This window comes from Lupinus angustifolius, chromosome LG03, assembly GCF_001865875.1.
Source record: "Lupinus angustifolius cultivar Tanjil chromosome LG03, LupAngTanjil_v1.0, whole genome shotgun sequence".
NCBI classification, from domain to species: domain Eukaryota; kingdom Viridiplantae; phylum Streptophyta; class Magnoliopsida; order Fabales; family Fabaceae; genus Lupinus; species Lupinus angustifolius.
The window spans coordinates 21,128,075-21,149,150 of NC_032011.1; the positions used below are offsets into that span (position 1 = coordinate 21,128,075).

The 21,076-nt window shown below is 36.1% G+C and overlaps 1 long non-coding RNA gene across 1 annotated transcript; it reads left to right on the forward strand.

Moving 5' to 3' along the window:
* On the forward strand, window positions 935-1,670 carry LOC109342606. The gene is made up of 2 exons (XR_002107105.1): window positions 935-1,049; window positions 1,576-1,670. It is a non-coding gene; the product is annotated as an uncharacterized LOC109342606 (long non-coding RNA).

Here is a 21,076-nt window from a genome sequence, read left to right on the forward strand (position 1 = left end):
TCTTGAACAATCCTTTAAATTAAATGAGTATAATTTAAGAGAATAAAATATCATCTCATGTCAATAAATAATTTATCTTTTCTAGTCAGTAAAAGTATGACATGTGTACTTTTTTATTTAGTTTTAGAAATATTTTTGATAAAAATGATTGAATATGACACATGTCATGATTTTAGTTGTTGGAGGAAAAACTTATCTATTTATACAAGGAGATACTTTATTCTCATAATTTAAATATTACTTATTTTTGTTGATGTTAAATAATAATTCCTTTGACCTAGGAAGCACTGATATATCTGATAATGATATTCTCTTATACTTCATCAATATGCACTTGCAACGTATTGAAATAATTTCGTTTAAAAATGAATATAATTTATAAATCCGGTACTTCTCAGATATTCTCTAATACTCTTAAATTATTTTCTATATACTTCATGACACCAAACTACAATACCATAACATTTTAAGAGAGAAAAAATAAAACATTTGATTAAGTATAAGAGAGTAATATAATATTTCATTCACCAAGTGAACTTGTAGCGATAGAAAAAAGAAAAACATGTGTATTGAAATAAAGAATGAATAGGAAATGCATTTGCATATTGTTGGTCAATGATTAAACGAGATTGATAATATTCCTATTTGTTGGTATCTAGTAAAGATTTCTTATGACAATATGAATTTAATTTAGTATTTAGTGATATCTAAGAAATATGTTTTTTATTTGAAAAATCATAATAATAATAATAATAATAATAATTATATAATTATTATATTATATGAGTTTTATGTGCATATTTATGTGTATCCTAAAGAAATATGTTATTTATTTAGTATTTAGGAAATGCATCTCAATATTGTTGGTGCTTCATATCCTTTGACCACATCTATAGCTATATATATCAGCAGAACTCATCTATGGCAATATATATCTCACATCACAACAAAGAAATACATAGGAAGGTGAAATCCTCATAAAATGGCTTCTCATACCTGTAAACTTAATATTTTCTTGGTTCTATCTTTTCTCTTGATTTTGTCTGCAGGTAAAGTTTGTTTATTTGTAAATAAAAGCAGATATTTTGATCCAAAAAAAAATTTGTGTTCCTTTATCATGATGTATTTTTAGTTTGGTCCATATTTTTCTTCAAAATGTATACGTTGAGATATATAGATATACACATAATATTTAAACATGAGAAAAAGATGTATGCATTGACAGTGTACAAGATTTATACACTATCATTGAGTCATCCGTTATTGATGTTTAATTATTGTTGACTTTTCAATAAAAGTAATTCAAATGAAGGGTGGATAATAGTGTACATGCGTATAAATCTTTATACTGTCAGTGTACAGATTTTACACTCTTTAAACATTCATACAATGACCTTATTCTTTCATATGCTTTATTTTTACAGAAGAGTTGCCTATTCAAAAGTATATCAACACTAAAACAAAAATTAGTAATTTTTTTATTTAAAGTAATTTACTATGCAGTATAATTTATAATATCATAAGTAAAGAAAGAATTTATAACATGCATAAAATTCCTACACTTTGTGATTGCAGGAGTATCAAATGGGTTTTCAGAAGCAGGGTTGATTTGCTTAGGAAAATGTTCTTCTGAATCAGATTGCAATCAACTGTGTATTACTGATGGTTATCCTAAAGGAGGAATTTGTGTTAAAGGGAGTGAATTGATATGTTGTTGTAAAACGAAATGATTCATATGTATTATTACAAATTCTCAATATATCATAATAAAATAAATTAAAACTTGAAGGTAATGAGATTTTGTTTGAGTATATGGAAATGTCATAAGTTGAATTATGAATGAAGTATTTTGAAATGAAATCGCTTATTGAGATTTAATTAAAAATGAATGAATGTAAATATGCAATGATGATGGGGTGAATTAATTGAAAATGGAATTACAAGAGAGTGAAAAATGGTGTCCGAATTAAATGAGTGAGCCTGTGGCACAATTGAGAAGATGAATGTTCATTCATGAACTTAAATGCATTACTTTGGTTATGGAAATATTTTAAAAAGAGGTTAATGATATAAAAAAATAGATTTGGCTAAAAGGGTGGAATAAAAATACATTTAAAATGGTAATTATCATGAAATTAATGAAATGAATGTATAAATATGTATATTACCTACAACTTTAGAAATCCAATTTTTTTACAAATGACATGACATGCTTCGTGAAAACCGAATAGTAGTTATCATGTTGAATTATTGTATACTATTTTAGATATGCAACTTAAGAAACTTCATAATTGTTTTTCCAAAATAAATATTGAATTGCTTCTTTGTATGTCTTGTTTGAGTTCAGTCAACCTATACTATAGTTTTGATATGACAAAATTGATTGGATTTGTCAAGTTTATTCACTTCATTTTTGTTCTACTAATTTGGTAATATTTGAAATTTATATCATATATATATATATATAGCAATATTAAATTTGCATTATTGTAAGAGGAAGGCACATTATTACACAGAAAATATGAATAAAAAAATAATAGTCAAATACAAGAAATATATATCGAGATTGCAAGTTTGGTAAATCAACAACAGCTACACCTAGATTTAACCTTGACATTTCCTACATTATAAAATAAGTAGTTAACATATATGTAAATGCAAGTAGCAAGATTGAATCAAAGAGAAATAAATGAGATAATGATTCACTTTATGCTCTAAGAGAGAAACCAAAAACTATTCTACTATTCAATTGCTTCTTTGTATGTCTTGTTTGAGTTCAGTCAACCTGTTCTATAGTTTTGATATGACAAAATTGATTGAATTTGTCAAGTTTATTCACTTGATTTTTGTTCTACTAATTTGGTAATATTTGAAATTTATATCATTGATATAAAGATATATATATATATATATATATATATATATAACAGTATTAAATTTGCATTATTGTAAGAGGAAGGCACATTATTTCCGTGTAATTTTTTTTAAAGCAACGTGCCTTGCACCAATATGTATTAAAAAGTGGCCAAACAGCCGAGCATTATTCCTAAATCTATAAGCAGGCAAGTCTGCTCTGTTTTTCACAAATTCAGAGCAAATTAGACTAGGCATAATATTCCACCAAGTGTTTGATCTAGTATGAATACCATGATTAGCAAGCTTATCCGCACAAGTGTTCCCTTCTCTGTATATATGAGAGATGCTGAAATTCATATTACCCAAGAGAAGCTTGCATCTAACAAATCTGTTATGTAATTGCCAAGGAGGATTGATTGACCCTTTGAAAATACTAACCACCAATGTTGAGTCACATTCCAGCCAAAGGTTCTTCCAACCTTTGTGATTAGCTATCTCAATAGCAAGGATTGCCGTACAATTCAGCAAACAGAGCATTGTTGATATCCAGATAGGTTGCAAAACAAACTCTGAAATTTCCTTGATGATCTCTGAAAATACCTCAAGAACCATCTGTATTAACTTTAAGCACACCCCAAGTAGGCCTTTTCCAAATCACCTCAGAGTATGTAGGAGCCTTGCTATAATTAAGAGGGACGTTGAAAATTTTCAATATGCTGAATTCATGCAGAGAAGAGAAGGCAATTGCATTAGAGCATGATCCATCTAGAGTAGTTTCTCTTCTAATCTTAGCAATTGCTTGGGCCATAGATATTTTCCTGCCTTCAAACCTTAACTGGTTTCTGCAGTACCAAATGGTGCTAATTGTGTGAATAATACAGGCTAAGGACACATACTTTAGCAAAGGACTCCAAGCTGTTTTGGAGAAAGTCGTGATATTATTAATTGAGGAGAGGTCCAGGGAGTTTGAGAAAACATCCCTCAACCAAGACCATAGATAAGCAGCAAAGGGGCACTGCAAGAAGATGTGCTTTGTTGTTTCAATATTGGCTCTGTAGAGGCTACACATGGAAACAATGTCACACCCTATTTTCTGGATATTTTCATCAGTTGGCATATGATTCTTCCATATTCTCTAGAGGATGAAAGACTTCGAAGGGGCAATGTGTGTTGACCAGAGCAATGTGAGTTGACCAGATGTGCTTTAGGCTAGAAGGAGGATCAGGATTACACACACAAGCAAAAGAAGCTTTTAGAGATAGCTTACCATCATTAGAGTTGCTCCAAACCAGCTTGTCCATGCCCTCTGAGGCTATAGTAGAAGCAATTTTCCTACGGATCATAGGGTACCTTGTGGCTAAAGTATTAGGTATGATCCAGTTAGAGTTATCTATAAAGTCAGCAACCTTAGCCTGCAAGGTATAGTGAATATGAGGGGGAATATCCAACAGCTCCACTAGAGGGTCCCCTAGCCATTTATCTGTCCAAAAATTGATGTTGTGCCCCTCTCCAACCAACCAGATTGAGTTCTTGAAGACCAAATTCCATTGCTCCTTGATACCAGGCCATATAGATGATTTAAAGTACCTAGTAGGTTTAGATCTGCTACAACCAAATCTATTTTTCTAGAACTTAGCCCAATCCTGGTTAGAAGAAACCATTTCCCAAGCCAATTTCAACATAGCAGCTTTGTTAATCATAGATATAGACTTAATACCCAAACCTCCATCAGCTAGGGGGTTTCAAACCTGATTCCAAGCCACAGTTACCAGTTTTTTGACCTCAGTGTCACCAGACTAGATGAAGTTTCTGATTTTCCTATCCAATGTCTTGAGCAATTGAGTTGGCCACTTGTAGATGTGGAAGCTATATAAGAGCATGCTTTGGATCACGGATTTAACCAGCTCAACTCTGCCCATAATAGAGAGACTAGAGCCCTTCCATTTAGCTAACTTCACTAGGATTTTATCAGTTATAGGTTGAAGGTGATACTTCTTGGGCTTCCCTGTGAAGATTGGGACACCAAGATAAGCAAAAGGGAGTGAGCCCATAGAGAAACCCAAGTACCTTTTTAGATTGGCCACTTTCCTGGAAGAAGCATTAGTAGAGAAGAATTTGCATTTATTGTTGATGAATTGACTACAGGGGCAGTACCATAGTCCTTGACAAGTTGGTTTAGAGATAGCAGATCTCTTTTAATACCTTTACAGAAGATGAGTATATCATCAGCATAAAGGATGTGGCTAGGAGTCTTGGCTGAGGCAGGACCAGAGATTGGGCTGAGCTTGCCTTCATTAACCAACTTCATAATGCCCCTTCTTAGCACATCTTCAGCAATGCAAAAAAGTAAAGGAGAAAGGGGGTCACCTTGACTAACCCCTCTGCTGCAATTGAAGAATCCCACACTTTGGCCATTGACAATGATTAACATTCTAGCATATTGAAGGATAGCTCTGATCCAGGAGCAGAATTGGTTGCAAAAAACAAAGGCCTTGAGAGTGTCTAAGAGGAAGCACCAATCCATTGTGTCAAAAGCTTTCCCGATGTCCAACTTGATTGCAAGATTGCCTCCAAAGACTTTATGATCAAGCAGGTTAATTGCTTCAGAGGCAATGCAAATGCAGTCCTGAATTTTCATGTCCTTGATAAATCCCCTTTGGTGAGTGGAAAGAATTTTAGGGGCAATTATGGCAAGCCTGACAGCTAGGCTCTTGGTGATTATCTTGAATTGAAAATTGGCCAGGGCTATTGGTCTAAAATCCTCCACTTTGTCAGCTTCCTTAGACTTAGGTATTAGGATAACAGAGTTGGATTTCAAGTTGGGAAGAATCCAACCATGCTTGAAGAATTGGCCAACAGAATTGCACACATCCAACTCAAAAATGTCCCAAAAAGCATGATAGAAGTTGCCACCAAAACCATTAGGGCCAGGGGCCCCATCACCATTCATTAAGAAGACAACATTCTTGATTTCAGAGGAGGAGCACAGGGTAGTGAGCATATAGTTGTCATGTTCGTTGACCAAGCTGGGAATTACATCATTGATTAGACCATTAGGGGTAGTGTTGTTTTGAGAGACAAACAGGTCTGTGAAGTAGCTCAACACATGGTTAGCTATGTCCTCCTTATTTTCCAGAATTCTGTCCCCGACATTTAGCATAGAGATAGCCTTTGTTGTGTGTCTGATTTTGGCAACCTTATGAAAGAAACTCGTATTTCTATCACCATTGATGTGCCAATTTAGTCTTGACTTCTCATGCCAGAATTCCTCCTCCACCCTTAGAGCATGTAACAACTCATTTTGAGTCCAGGGTATCCTGATCTAACAGATCATTATCAGGTTCTATAAGCTCCATACACCTCTGAATATCCTCCACCTTAAGCTTAGCATGACTAACTCTGAGATGAATGTTACCAAAAACATTTTTGTTCCACCCTTTTAGCTCCAACTTCAACATTCTAAGCTTTGGAGCTAGAACAAACATTGGGCAACCTATCACAGATTTACTCCAGGTAGCAGAAACCAGTCTTTTGCAATCTGAATGGCTCACCCACATTTTATGAAATCTAAAAGGGGTTGGCTGGCTAAAGATGATGGAACAAGAGGACATTAGCAAAGGAAAATGATCAGAAGCAATACTTGGCAAGGTGCAGCATGAAACCTGAGTCCAAATATCAAGCCATTCCTCATTGTAGAGGGCTCTATCCAACCTTCTTTCAGTAAGGGCTACCCCCTTCTCTTGTTGGACCAGGTGAACTTAGCCCCTGTAGTTGGCAGATTCAAAAGGTTATTGTTATCAGCAAAACTTTTGAACTCATCACAAGAAATCTGAAAAGGGAGTCTTTGCCCCTTGAACTCATACGCACCTAAAACTGCATTGTAATCACCCAGAGTACACCAAGAACCAGGGTAGTTAGTCATGAGATTATGCAGATCATACCACAATTGTCTACGATGGATATGATTGGTATGATCATATATAGCACTCATGAGCAAATGCTTATTGTCCAGGGTAATTGAGATGGCTATGTGTTGGCTCGATGTGTCAATGACAGAGGGGGAGAGCCCAGTGTTACAAAGCCCCCAAAGGTTACCTTTATTATTCACAGCAAACAATTTGAGATTCATGGCCTTCTAGAAGGACTGAGACACTGAATTAGAAGTAATCATTGGCTCTGCCAAGAACACCAAGTCAGGTTTATTAGAAAAGCAAAAATTCTTTAGAACCATCCTAGAGTTTGAGTTACCAAACCCTCTACAATTCCAGTATATAACCTTCATTAATTAACGTGTGTGTTACCAACACTTCGGGTAAAGTAGACCTTCTCTTGGGAATTTTTCCTCCTCATCTTTTTTTTCCTGAGATTTGCTAAGAACATGAGTGAAGCTGCCCTTAGTGTCCTCCTCCTCCTGGACCTCAGCCTCATCAACCCAAAGTTTCCCTACAATCCTCATGTCACTAGCTGCCACCTGGTTAGTGAGAAACTCAGTTTCTTGAACCACAAAGTTTTCACTTTGATTCTGCATAGCATCCAGGGCCTCACTTAAAGGGATTTCACCTATAATTTCTACAGGATTTGCCACTTGTGCTACAACCGGGTCATTATTCACCATTGGAGAAATCTCCATTCTTTCAATACCCTCAAGATTTTCGTTCTCTTCAATAACCAGATCAATGCACAAATCCTCTGCCATAATAGGCTTGGATTTTTCTTTGCTGTGAGATTTCTTGGCTGTTGCCTTAGAAATGTCTTCAGTAACCTTGTGTCTTCTACAATTAGCCAATGTATGCCCAATTGTTTGGCAACCGTTGCAGAAATGCGGGAGGCTCTCATATTCTATCTGCACAAAGAATGCAAAGCCGTCCCTCTCCACAAGTATTTGATTTGGCAGTTTAGATTTCAAATTAAGCTCCACCAACAATTTCGCAAAATGGCCAAAAGATCTGTTTGTAGTTGCTTCATCTAAAGATATTGGAGTACCAATTCCTCCAGCTATTGAGAAGATGATTCTGGCACTCTAATATTCCTGGGGCAAGTTAAGGATACGAACCCAACATTGAGCATGAGAAGATTTTTGCACATTCGGGTTGAAATCAGGGGTCTATAGAAAAACTCGGAGGAACCCTGGTTTCAAACTCCAAGCCCCTACTGAACAAACACTTCGCATATCTTCCATGGAGGAGAAAGAAAAATCATAGAAACCCTTGCGTAGTGAAATCATGGTCCATTTGCCTAGCTTGCACCATAGTTTTGCCAGATTCTCCTTTAAATATAAGAACTTTAAAGGGTTGTCTCCTTTAGATAGGATTAGACGACCATGAAGGTGGTTTTTACACCGTTGCAAACCTGCTTGGTAGTCTTCCTCCGGTATTTTAATGGCAATGGCTTCTCCCTTAATGCAAGATTGAGGCAATTGAGATATAGTGAAGTTGCATGAGTTTTTGAGAGCTTGAGCAAAAGATTTTTTTTCAGCTGGAGCAAGATCTTGAACTGAGCTTGAAGGAGGAGGAGCATCCCCTGCTGGGATTGGGCCTCCAAGGAAAGACCAGGGAATGATTGGTGCAATGTTCATGGTGGAAAATGGAACTCCAAGAATGTTGGAGGTCAAACCCTAGCATACCACATTCCGTGTAATTTGATTGATTGATTTATTCTTTTTTTGCATGTGGAAAAAGAAAACTTAAATTCCAAAAACAATCAACACAGTTAATTTACCATTTTTTACTTTTCATGATCCATTTGAGAAACTAAGAAAAAAATAGCATTAAAATCAATTTGTATTGTCTATGAGGATCTATAATTGACTCACATGTTCCAAATGCATACATTGTTTAACCTTTTGAATAATAGATAGGAATCTCATTTTTCAATTGAGATTGTGGAAAAAAAATTGTGTAATTGAATAAGAGATTTATGAATGAAAAATTGTCTAATTATTTATATATATTGAGTGAAAAGTGCTTAACAATAATGACAATGAATTGGTTATTGAATGATTTCAAAATATAAAGTGATCTAAAGATTAATTATGAAATATGAAACTTATTTAATTAGATCTATTTAAATATTGTGATTTTGATATTAATGCTTTTATCTTTTTATATATATGATATTTATTTTTAAATGTATCTTACATGTCCTACCTCCAGATCTTTAGTCTCATCTCCAATAAGTTGTATAATTTTTCCAAATTTTTTTTCATATATTGAGAAAAAGTAAGGCCCCATCTCCTCTTTCTGACCGTTTCTCTTTCTTTACCCAATGTTGCAAAAGTTGTAGAAGTTAGTTTTACAAATATAACTTTTGTACCGGATTAGAGTAGGTCTGAAATATCTTTAGAGTTAATTTGAGAATTAATTAGGGAGTTGGATTTCGGAGAGAAATGAAAGGAAAATGAAGGTTTTGAGAGCCATAAAATACATTTGTGAGATGACTCACAAGCCTTCTATTTCCCTTATTTCCCCTCCAAAATCCAACTCCCAAACTAACTCATACATAATTTAATAAAAAAATAACAATAGTATAATATTATGTGTTAATAGTGTAAAGATTTATACATAGTCGATGTATTATTCATCATTCATTTGTACTACTTTTATCAAAGAGTTAACGATGATTTAAAATAAACGGTCGATAATGCAGTAAGAGTGTCAAAAACTGATTAAAGATAAGAGATAAAGTTGTTAGCAATGGATGAAATATATTATTATATAACGTTCATGTTGTCTAAGATTAGAAAGGAGATGATAGACAAAGACTATATACTGGACTTAAGTTCCTTATTATAACTTGCACAATTTAGAAGCATCATATGGGTCTTAGACTCATGAGTGTGTTAGAGTGTGTATTCCTTGTTTTCTAATAACACGTTAGTAGTCGCTCAATGCTCCTAGAAACATACAAATAATTGGTTTAATCTCATTAATTAATTATTTTGTCTTATTATTTTCCCTTTATTTGATTGGTTGCGCTCAATGATGTTCAACAATTGCTTTTGTTGCACCAATAATCGTTGTGGGGACCATAATCATGTTGGCCAATTCATGTGCTGGATTGGGACCCTAATGGAGGATCAAGCTTTGAGACACATGCTGGCAATATTTCTCTTACTATCACAGAGGAAGAGTAGTGAATTCTTATGGCGTTGTGGTGAAAGATGTTAATTGTCAATGGGTCCACAAAATCATATGGGTACTTACTAACTTTAATGAATGGAATAATAGGACAGAGGGTGTAACACAATTATTAACTTGGATGCAGATCGAGTGTATCATAGGCATTATAGAGATACATGCTTTGACATGTTCATTGTTTGGATTATCATTGGTAATTTGAGCCAAACATATGGGCTCGCCCACTCGCACTTATTGGACGAGTAGTGCATGAAAAATATGTTCATTCACCCCAAAATGTCCGCCCAAATGCATATTCGCCCACGGACATTTCAAACAGGGAAGATGGGTGGCCCGTAGACATTATTAGAGAAAATATTGATCATCAAAAATGAATATGTATATGTATTTTTTTAAATATAAGAAAATATGTTCCATTTGTTACATATGCATTTGTATATTAAATGTGAGAAAATACTATTATTTTCTTATTATATATATGCATTTGTATTTTGTATATTATGTATATGCATGTGTATTATTATGTTCTGTATTTTTTATACAAATTAGAGTCACCATCCTTCCATCCGCTTGGAGATTTGGCATCATCCACCGGGCTGCTCTCCTCCATACTTTGGAACTAATCGCGTCGTTCCAAGTTCATCGCCTCTTGGAAGGTCGTGCAACATCTGGTCCCTGAGGGGTCACAAACTGAGTCGACGACACAACAGGTGTCGGCCTTCGTGGGGGCAGGGTAAAGGAAGCCTCCAGCTCCTCGTGATGGTAGGGAAAGCGCATGGAAGATCCATCACATACCATCTCTATCTCTAAGATACAAGGGCCTGTGTAGGTATAACGGTTTTCCTCAATCCTCCATGCTCCTCCTAGGACATCGAGAAGCGGTAACTCTGAATCCTGGCAGAACGATTCATCCGAACAAAACACGAAAAGAAGACAAACAGAAAGAAGAGGGAGTAAGACATCTAATGAATATTACTCATTGACGGCGTAGAATTACACAGAATATAACATCCACGCAGACATGCCTAACATACACAATATATTTATATATATATCACATACATAAATGCAAATGATGAATGATATTATAAATCAAACCATGAGGATTAATATCCACGAGCTCAATGTATGAATGCTATGTTTATTTCATCCATCCTTACACCAATATCCTCCAAATAAAATATTCGAAAATAACCGAGAGTACAGGTCTCATAACAAGCCGATTTTAATGCACCAAACTATTCCTCACAAGGATATATGATCGATCTGTTCCAAAGAACTGTCCATTTTAGGACGATGTCGTATCAAACACTTTCTGGGCCTCCCTCTCATCGATCCTGATTGCAAAGAGGGATTGTCAAAGATCATCTAGTTTGCATTGTGAGAATTGTTCGATCCCACAGAATACCTCATCCAAGAATACAAGGGACTCATCTCACCTAGACTCACCCTCAAGACTTTGCTGATGAATCATTGCCATCACCATGCCTCTCAACATCTTGGGGCTCGTTCGTCTCCCGTAAATTTCTTCTTCACCACTTCATTATCCATAATGAGTATGCGCACTAACTGAGGTTAGCCGATTAAATCTTTTAATCATATGACTGGCTCAACCTAAGACATCTCCCAAAGGAATGCTTCATGTGGGAGCCGATCTTATGTCATCACGTAATAGAGGACTAACATCCTTACCACTACGAACCATCATTGAATATCCTAGACGACCACATGGCCAAGCCTCTTACGGTTAGACGACCTCGCTGCATGGTATCATGTAATGCTTTTTGGGCATTTCCCTAAACACGACATCACAGTCGGAAACCTTGCCCTAAAAAGGCGCAAGAACAAAGGTACTTGTATAAGTTTGACGATTTTGGGCACTAGACTCAATCATCTGAGTCATAGTCCTTCTCAAAGTGTAAATATAGTTCACACCCAAGCTAGGGCTATTTCCTAAGCAATCAAACAATCAGAAACCGTAAGAAATATTGTATGTCTCTCGCTCAAGCGAGAGACTGTCGTTTAAGCGACCAACTCATCAAATTAAACTCAATTCTCTTCATAATTCTCGCAAAAGCGAGGGACCGTCGCTCAAGCAAATAATCCATCAAAAAATGGTCATAATACCTGTATGGTCCTCGCCCGAGCGAGGTACGATCGCCCGTGAGCCAAAAACGCCCAAAACAGGACCAATTGGCTGTTTGGCCCACGCCTAGGCGAGAAATGCTCACCCAAGCGAGGCTGGCTCGCCCAAGTGCCAATTAGAACCATTCTCCTCTACTTCTCCCTCGCCTTAACGAGGCTGGCTCACCCGGGCGAGGTGGTCCAGTTACCAGGAACATTTTCCTCGCCCTTTTGGGCTACCGGATCAAAAATCTTCGCTCTTTTTGATCCCGATGCGTTTTAGTTTCTCGATTGGTGTTCCTTCAAGGGTAACTACCACAATAATTGAAATTTTAAGCTATTCTTAGCATAAAACTTAAGAAAGTATCCGTACAAAATCCATGCACGCAAATATTTGATTAAGTACGGGTTTTCTTAATACACAAATATAACTCCAAACTTTTGAGATAGTTTAGGAGATTCAGGTGTCATATTCAGACACCACTATGTCACGGTGTATTCTCCCTCACCATAGGTTGTCGTGTACTTGATTTACTTTACGAGAGAGTGGGTTGATCGTCCAACTTCGAAAGCTTCGAAACTAAACACACTAAAACAATTTAGTGATTTGTGAATCAATTTTACATGATAACCCTAAAGTAAAAACATTGTTTAACACTTTAATCCATTTATGAACTCAACTACTTTCATCCATCCGGTCCAAGATTCATAATTTTGAACCATCATTTATCCTTGAAAGTCTTGTTCCCGATTTCTAACGTTTTCCAAGGTCAGGTTTTAATAAAGTATACACTTTTATCACCTCATAGATTTATATTTTCATGTAGACTTTTTAAGCCTTACTTCATCATTTTAAGGTAAGTTTCTTAATCCAAGTCTACACTTTTTAAATCAATATCTCCCAAGTTGATCTTACCACTTTAAAGTAAGTCATCTTAAGTAGATTCCATATTTTGTATAATAGGTTTTCATGGTCATTTCAACACCTTCTTGTTAGTGTTGATCTCATACTTAAACAACATTTAAAATCAACATTTCTTAAGTTACACTTACCACTATAAAGTAAGCTTACCTTATTGATGTTCATCTTATAACAAATCAACCATCCTTTACTTCTAAGTTTATAAAGTCAAGACTTTTATAAGTCATCCTTTATCCCAAATCATTACTTGAAATTGGAAGTCAAAGAATATCATTTACTAATCAAACTTTTACTCATAATAGTTTAAAACACACTTTTTCACAAAACGCATCCATAAACATCTTGGATTTCAAAGTTAGAAACTAAACTTTTTCTAAACATATATAGGTCATGATTTAGACCTAATGCTAAGGGAAGTTTTGATCTTTAAACTTATCATTAAACACTTTAAAGGTTACTTTGATAAAAAAATCATCCCCTTTGAAACAAAATCAAACTTCAACATAAAAAATATATTATTCTAAACTTGTCCAAGCCTATGGTTTTTCAAGCCAACAACAAGTGGAAATGTCTAAACATTGCATGGTTAGGAAAACTCCTTAAAGGTTCCTTTGATATAAAACCATCACCTTTAACCATGTTCAAATACCAACAAACATACAAACTTTCTAAACATAAAAAAACACAGCCCCATTAACACAAAGAGTTCATGGTTTCAAAATAACTTTCTAAGTTCAAGAAAATATCTATTTGGAGTTTTAAACATAAAAAGAGTTAGGAAGATTATTAGAACATTTAAATGGTTAAAAATGTTCATAACATACATATAAACATCATACTAACATTTCATAAACATCTAATAGTTAGATCTTAAGAGATGAAGAAATCAAAATGAAGAACCATGAAGAACTACCTTGAGAGTTCTTTAGAAAATTCAAAGTGAAGAAAGAGTTTGAAAATGCCAAGGGTTTCTCCTAAGCTAGGGTTGACTCTTTTAAAGAAAAGAAATCAGATTTTGAAGTGGGTAAAGACCAAAGGTTTCTTCCAAAAGTTGATTGTGTAAGAGGTAGATGAGTGATTTAAGGGATTTTGTGTAAGAGGATATGTATCTTTGCTTGTTTAACAAGCAAGCCTCTTACATGAAAGTGATGTGACCTTTTTGGCAAAACATTCTCGATTAAATCATGCCTGAGTATTGTCGGCTAATACTCGGTCGTATATTAAAAATCTCCCAATTTCGGTGTACGGTAAGAACTTCAAAACACGAAATTCATAGTGGAAAATATTTAGAAATGCGTTCTGAACAAACTTGATGTCTATCTTGACTCAAAATAATATTTCGAAGCCAATGGATCAATAGAATTTGATTCTGAATTAAGGAACTCAAAAACACGTTATTGAGCCGAATTTGGGCCTGACTGCAGCTCAAAATCCTACCGTCACAGAAAATTACAAAAATTTAAACAAAATAGAACATTAAAAAACAAGACTACCACTCAAATATGGTTTAGTCTATATCCATACTGATTAATTTCTAAAATTAATCGTTGATAAAATAAATCATTAATAAAACATACACAGAAAATTCACGGTGTTACAATCCTCCCCCATTTATAAGATTTTCGTCCTCCAAAATTAAACATACCTCTTAAGAAAAAAAAGAGGGGTAAGACTCTTTCATGTTGTCCTCGACTTCCCAAGTCGCATCTTCTCCATTTGATTGGCTCTAGATCACCTTGACTAGGACAATCTCCTTTCCTCACAACATCTTCACACTGCGATCCGTAATTCTCAAGGGCATAGTTTCAAAAGTGAGATTATCCTTTAGCTGGATTCTTAGTTGAGACACGTGGAAGACATTATGTAGGTTTGACAATAAAGGTGGCAAGACTATTTGGTAAGCTACCGGTCCGACTCTTCTAAGGATTTGGTATGGTCCTATGAACTTAGGGGTAAGCATACGGGCGTTAAGCACTCTGCCAATACCAGTCGTTGGAACCACTCTCATGAATACAAGATCTTCTTCCTCAAAACTGAGAGGGTTCCTCCTTTTATCATAATAGCTCTTATGCCTACTATGAGTTGTCTTCATGTTTTCTCTTATTATTCTGATATTTTCCGCCGTCTGCTGAACCACATCGGGTCCTAGTAACATATTCCCCTGCTTCAACCCAGCATAATGGTGTTCTACGCTTTCTGTCGTAAAGAACTTCATATGGCGCCATGTCGATACTCGAATGCAAATTGTTATGGTAGGTGAACTCTATCAAATGCAAGTAGTCCGCCCAACTTCCCGAGTGTTCCAACACACATGCTCTCATCAAGTCTTCCAAAATTGGATAGTCCGTTCAGATTGGCCATTTGTCTGCGGGTGGTAAGCTGAACTCATACTCAGTTTGGTACCTAAGGCTGTTTGCAAACCATTCCACAATTTTGAAGTGAAACGTGGGTCTCTATCTTAGATTATATTAGTAGGAATACCATGCAATCAGACAATCTCTTTGATGTACAAATCTGCTAGCCTTTCAAATGAATATTTCATATTGATTGGCAGAAAATGAGTTGTCTTCGTCAAACGATCCACTATCACGCAAACTGCGTCATAACCTTTTGAAGTTCGAGGAAATCCGCTCACAAAATCCATTGTGATGCTATCCCATTTCCACACGGGAATACCCAAAGGTTGAAGTTCCCCTCCGGGTCGCTTGTGCTCGATCTTTGCCTTCTAACATGTTAAGCAGCACAAGACATACTCTGCTACTTCTTTCTTCATACCAAACCACCTGAACATCTTCTTCAAGTCTTGATACATCTTGTAGCTCCAGGATAAATATTTAGTTTTCTCTTATAGACTTCGTCCAAGATTACCATTTTCAAATCAGGGTCTCTTAGCACATAGACTCGGTTCTTGCATCTCAACACTCCATCGGCTCCTTCTTGAAATTCTAGGGATCTCCCTTCAGCCAACAAGGTTTTCTTCTCTTGCAATTATGGATCGGAACTTTGAAACCCTTTTAGTTGATCTAGAAATTCATTTGTTACTGTAAGCATACCTAAAGTCAAACTCTTAGGTTTTACTTGCACTACTAGGCTTAAATTCCTGAAATCTTCAATCAATTCCATCTCTTTGACCATCATGGTTGACATATACAGAAACTTTCTACTCAAGGCATCGGCCACCACATTAGCTTCCCCAGGGTGGTACTAGAGATCAAAGGTGTAATCCTTGAGGAATTCAATACACCTTCTCTGTCTCATGTTCAACTCCTTCTAATCAAATAGATACTTCGAACTTTTGTGATCACTGAAGACTTCAAATCTTACAACATAAAAATGATGCCTCCAGATTTTGAGAGCAAATACGATTGCAACCAACTCCAAGTCGTGCGTTAGATAATTCTGCTCATGTGTCTTGAAGCATAAGCTACCACTTTTTGTTGTTGCATCAATACGCAACCCAAACCCTGTTTAGACACGTCACAATACATGTTGTAGTCCTCCTTCGGGTCTGGTAGAATCAACACAGGTGTTGTAGTCAATCTTTTCTTCAATTCTTGAAAGTTTTCCTCACACTTCGTCGTCCATATGAAAGCCTTGTCTTTCCTTGTTAACGTAGTCAGTGGCAACACCAACTTCGAAAATCCTTCAATGAACTTCCGATAGTATCCTGCTAAACCGAGGAAACTTCTGATTTTTGTTACGGATTTTGAAGAATTCCATTCCATCACCGTTCCCACTTTAGCAGGGTCGACAACAATTCCTCTACTTAATATCACATGCCCGAGAAAATTCACCGATTCTAACCATAATTCACATTTAGAAAGTTTGGCATAGAGTTGGTTGTTCTTTAACACCCATAACACTATTCTCATATGCTTCCCATGTTCCTCCTGATCTTTCAAATAAATCAGGATATCATTGATAAATACGAATACAAATGTGTCAAGGTATGGATGAAATATTCGATTCATGTAATTCATGAACAGTGCAGGAGCATTGGTTACACCAAACAACATCACGAGATATTAGTAATGACCATATCGCGTCTAAAAAGTAGTTTTCGGAATATCCTCTGACTTCACATGTATTTAGTGGTACCCATATCTAAGATCAATCTTGGAAAACACGGTAGTTCCTCTCAATTGATCCATCAAGTCATCAATTCTTAGCATTAGGTACTTGTTCATGATGATGACCTTGTTCAACTGTTGGTAGTCAGTACACAACCGTATACTACCATCTTTCTTCTTCACGAATAACACCAGAGCACCCCAGGGTGAAACACTAGGTCTGACAAACTGTTTTTGTAGTAAGTCTTCCAAATGCTTCTTCAACTCTGTTAACTCTAATGGTGCCATCCTGTAGGGAGCTATAGAGATCGGTCCAGTTCAAGGAACCAGATCGATAGCAAACTCTATCTCCCGTACCGGGGGTAAGCCAGGAATATCATCCGAAAAGACTTCAGAGAAATCTCTAACCACTGGTAGATTCTAAATCTCTTCTCCACCTTTCTTTTCCAATGATGCCAGCAACATAAATACTTGAGCTTCATCCTTCAAGAGTTCCTTCATTTGATTGGCAGTGATACTTTTGGTTTCATAACAAGATTCAATGGGGTCACTAAAGATTACTGACTTGTTAAAGCAGTTGACAAGAACATGGTTGTTAGACAACCAATTCATCCCTAAGATGATATCTAGTTGGGATAAGGGTAGACATATCAGGTCTACTACAAAGGTTCTTTCATATAAAGTTATGGAACATTGAGAATACATAGTTGACACTATGACAGGTTCATTAGTGGTTATGGATGAAATTAGTCATATGGTAAGGACGCTATAGGTAATGCTAATCAGTTGACAACATCATTAGATATGAAAGAATGGGTCGCACCCGAATCAAACATCACAAACAAAGAAATCTCATTAATATGACATATACCTTGTATGAGGTCAACGTTGCCCTCGATCTTAGTTCCTCTCATGGTGAACACCTTTCCTTTGGCCTTAGGCCTTGTCGCTTGAATTGTATTCACTTATTCCCTTTTCAGCTTAGGGCACATCGACTTGATGTGTCCAGGCTGGTTGCAGTGATAACACACTGAGAAGTTGATACTAAAGTGCTTCCCCTTGCACTTCGAACACCAAGGTGGTGTATTTTTGTTAGAGTTCCCAATTGTTGAACTCGTGTTGTTGTTACTGTTATTGTTATTGTTACTGTTGTTGTTGTGGTTGTTGTTGTTTCCTTGTCGGGAGCCTCTATTGTTGTAAGGCTTGAAACTCCTCTGTTGATTCGATGATGACAAAGCATAGGGTTTCTGGTTGTGGTTGAATGGTTTTCCCCTTCCAAGTCCTTGCCTGAAATTCCTTTGGGGTCCATAGGAATTTTCGGGTGGTAACACACTTTTTAGTGCCACATTCCTTGCCTTCACGCTTTCTTCATAAAGCTGGCATTTGTTGACCAGAGTTTCAAAATCTGGTATGTGTTGATGTACAAACTTCACCATCAGGTCCTGTCTGAGTCCATCCTCAAACTTGGCACATTTGGACCTTTCATTCCTCACCTGATTGTAGTGTGGGACATATCTCGCCAAATCTTCAAATTTGGCAGCATATTCCCAAACTATCACGCTTCCCTGCTGCAGACGCAGTAATTCCATTTCCTTCTTGGTCCTCATATCTGCAGGAAAGTACTTCTACAGAAATATATCTTTGAAAGTTGACCAGTTGACAATTTGTTGTTCATGCACCATTTCGCGGCTAGTAAACTCCCACTAGTTTTCAGCCTCCTTAGTAAGCATATAGGTCGCATAGGTGACCTTCTACTCCTCAGTGCACATGAGTTCCCGAAAGATCCTGTCCAACTCCTGGATCCAGTCATTTGCAGCATCTATACTAAGCTGACGACGACAGAATTTCGTCCAAGCCCCTATACTGAGCTGATCCTTGAGTTTGTGGTTGTTGTTGTTGGTGCAAGTTAGCATTCACATTTTGAATCGCTGCAGTCATTCCAGCCATGAAGTCCAAGTTAGCAGTTCCACATCTAGCCATCTTAAATCAGTGAACATTAGACGTGTATGAGATACTTCTTCTATCGAAATTATTCATAGGTTGTATTCCCAAACAAAAAATACAAGCAAACACAAAAACACACAAAGTCACACAAGAAAGCATGTGAGGCCATGCCCAAGGCCGGATAGAAAAGAACCACTCTGATACCATGTTGTAACGCTCCGAAAATTACTCCAAAAATCTTGCTCAAAAATAGGTAAAAAAATTTTTGAATAATAAAGCCATATAAAATTTATTTCCTTATATTCGTTTCATTTTCGGTATATCACTTTAAGTAACATACAATGCAGAAAATCAAAAACCATTACCTAATGGTAATAAAAAATAACTCAGTATAACTTCGAATAATACTTCATTAGAATATCATAAAATGTTGGTACAAAATACAAGGGGGAAACCTAAACGTCGCCCAAATAAAACTAATCACAAAATAAATACCCTACACAGGTACCCTAATCAAAAAGCAAAATAGAAATGAAAATAGCTCCTAGCGGCTAGCCCTAGCGTCTGCGGGTGTGCTCGAACACTTGCTTGGGTCCTCCTCCATCTTAGAGTCGGAGGAGAGGTTGACAACCTCAATGGAGTCCTCGATGTTGATCAACTCCACGCAGTCATCCTCTTCATCTATTGGCTCATCTTCCTCTGGAACATAGGACGAATGCTGCGACAGAGTCACCATCCTTGCATCCGCCTAGAGGTCGGGCATCTTCTGTCAGGCTGCTCTCCTCCATGCTTGGGAACTGATCACGTCGTTCCAAGTCTGTCACCTCCTGGAAGTTCGTGCAACATGTGGTCCCTAAGGAGTCACAGACTGTGTAACACCATCAATTTTCTATGTATGTTTTATTAATTATTTATTTTAACAACGATTAATTTTAGAAATTAATCAGTATTGAATTAGACTAAACCTTAGTTGATTGTTAGTCTTTTTTTGTGATTTCCTATTTTGTGGTAAATTGTCGTAACTTTCTGTGACGGTAAATGTTAGAGTTGTTGTCGGACCCAAATTTGCCCGAATTCGGCCCAATAACGTGTTTTTGAGTTCCATAACTCGGAATCGAATTCCGATTGTGCCATTGGCGTCGAAATATTATTTCGAGTCAAGATAGACATCAAGTTTGTCCAAAACGCATTTCTAATTATTTTTCACTCTGAATTATGTGTTTCGAAGTTCTAACCATAAACCGAAGTCGGGAGATTTTTAATATCCGACCGAGTATTAGCCGATAATAATCGAGCATGATTTATTCGCGAATGTTTCTCCAAAAGGTCACATCACTTTCATGTAAGAGGCTTGCTTGTGGAACAAGCAAAATTACATATTCTCTTACACAAAATCCCATAAATCACTCAACAAATCCTCTCACTCCACAATCATTAGATACATCACCTATGCTAGTCTAAATCTACTTACTTTGCATTAGATTTTATGATTTGATGAAGTTGAGGCTCTCCTATAAATACTTCCCCACATTCTCTCATTTTTACACTAAATTTCCTATACAAACTAAGGCAGTCTTTTATTTTCTCTTCTTCATCTTCTTCTCATATTCATAGAAAGTTGTGAGATTTTATTATGTTGTTCATAATGTAGAGTTTATATTTGTTCTTTACGTATTTTATGAAGGCATAACTAAAGAGGATGATAATCAAATCATATGAACCATTATGTAGTTTTTGACTTTTGTAAATCTTGAAATTTCTTTCTTGTTCTTAGATGGAAAAACTATATTTTTGGACAAGATTAGAGAAGTTATTTGTTTGGAAATATTAGAAATTATTGTTAGCATTTGAATATGTTTAGGAAAAAGTTTGTATTTTATTCTTGAAAGTTTATGATGTTGATGAGTTGTTGTTGAAATTGTTTGATTTTTAGAAAGTATTATGTTGAAAAATGGTGTAGCATATTTTACTCTTTGATTTCCAAGTTAAAATAATAATTTGGGATAAAAGATGATTTATTAAAG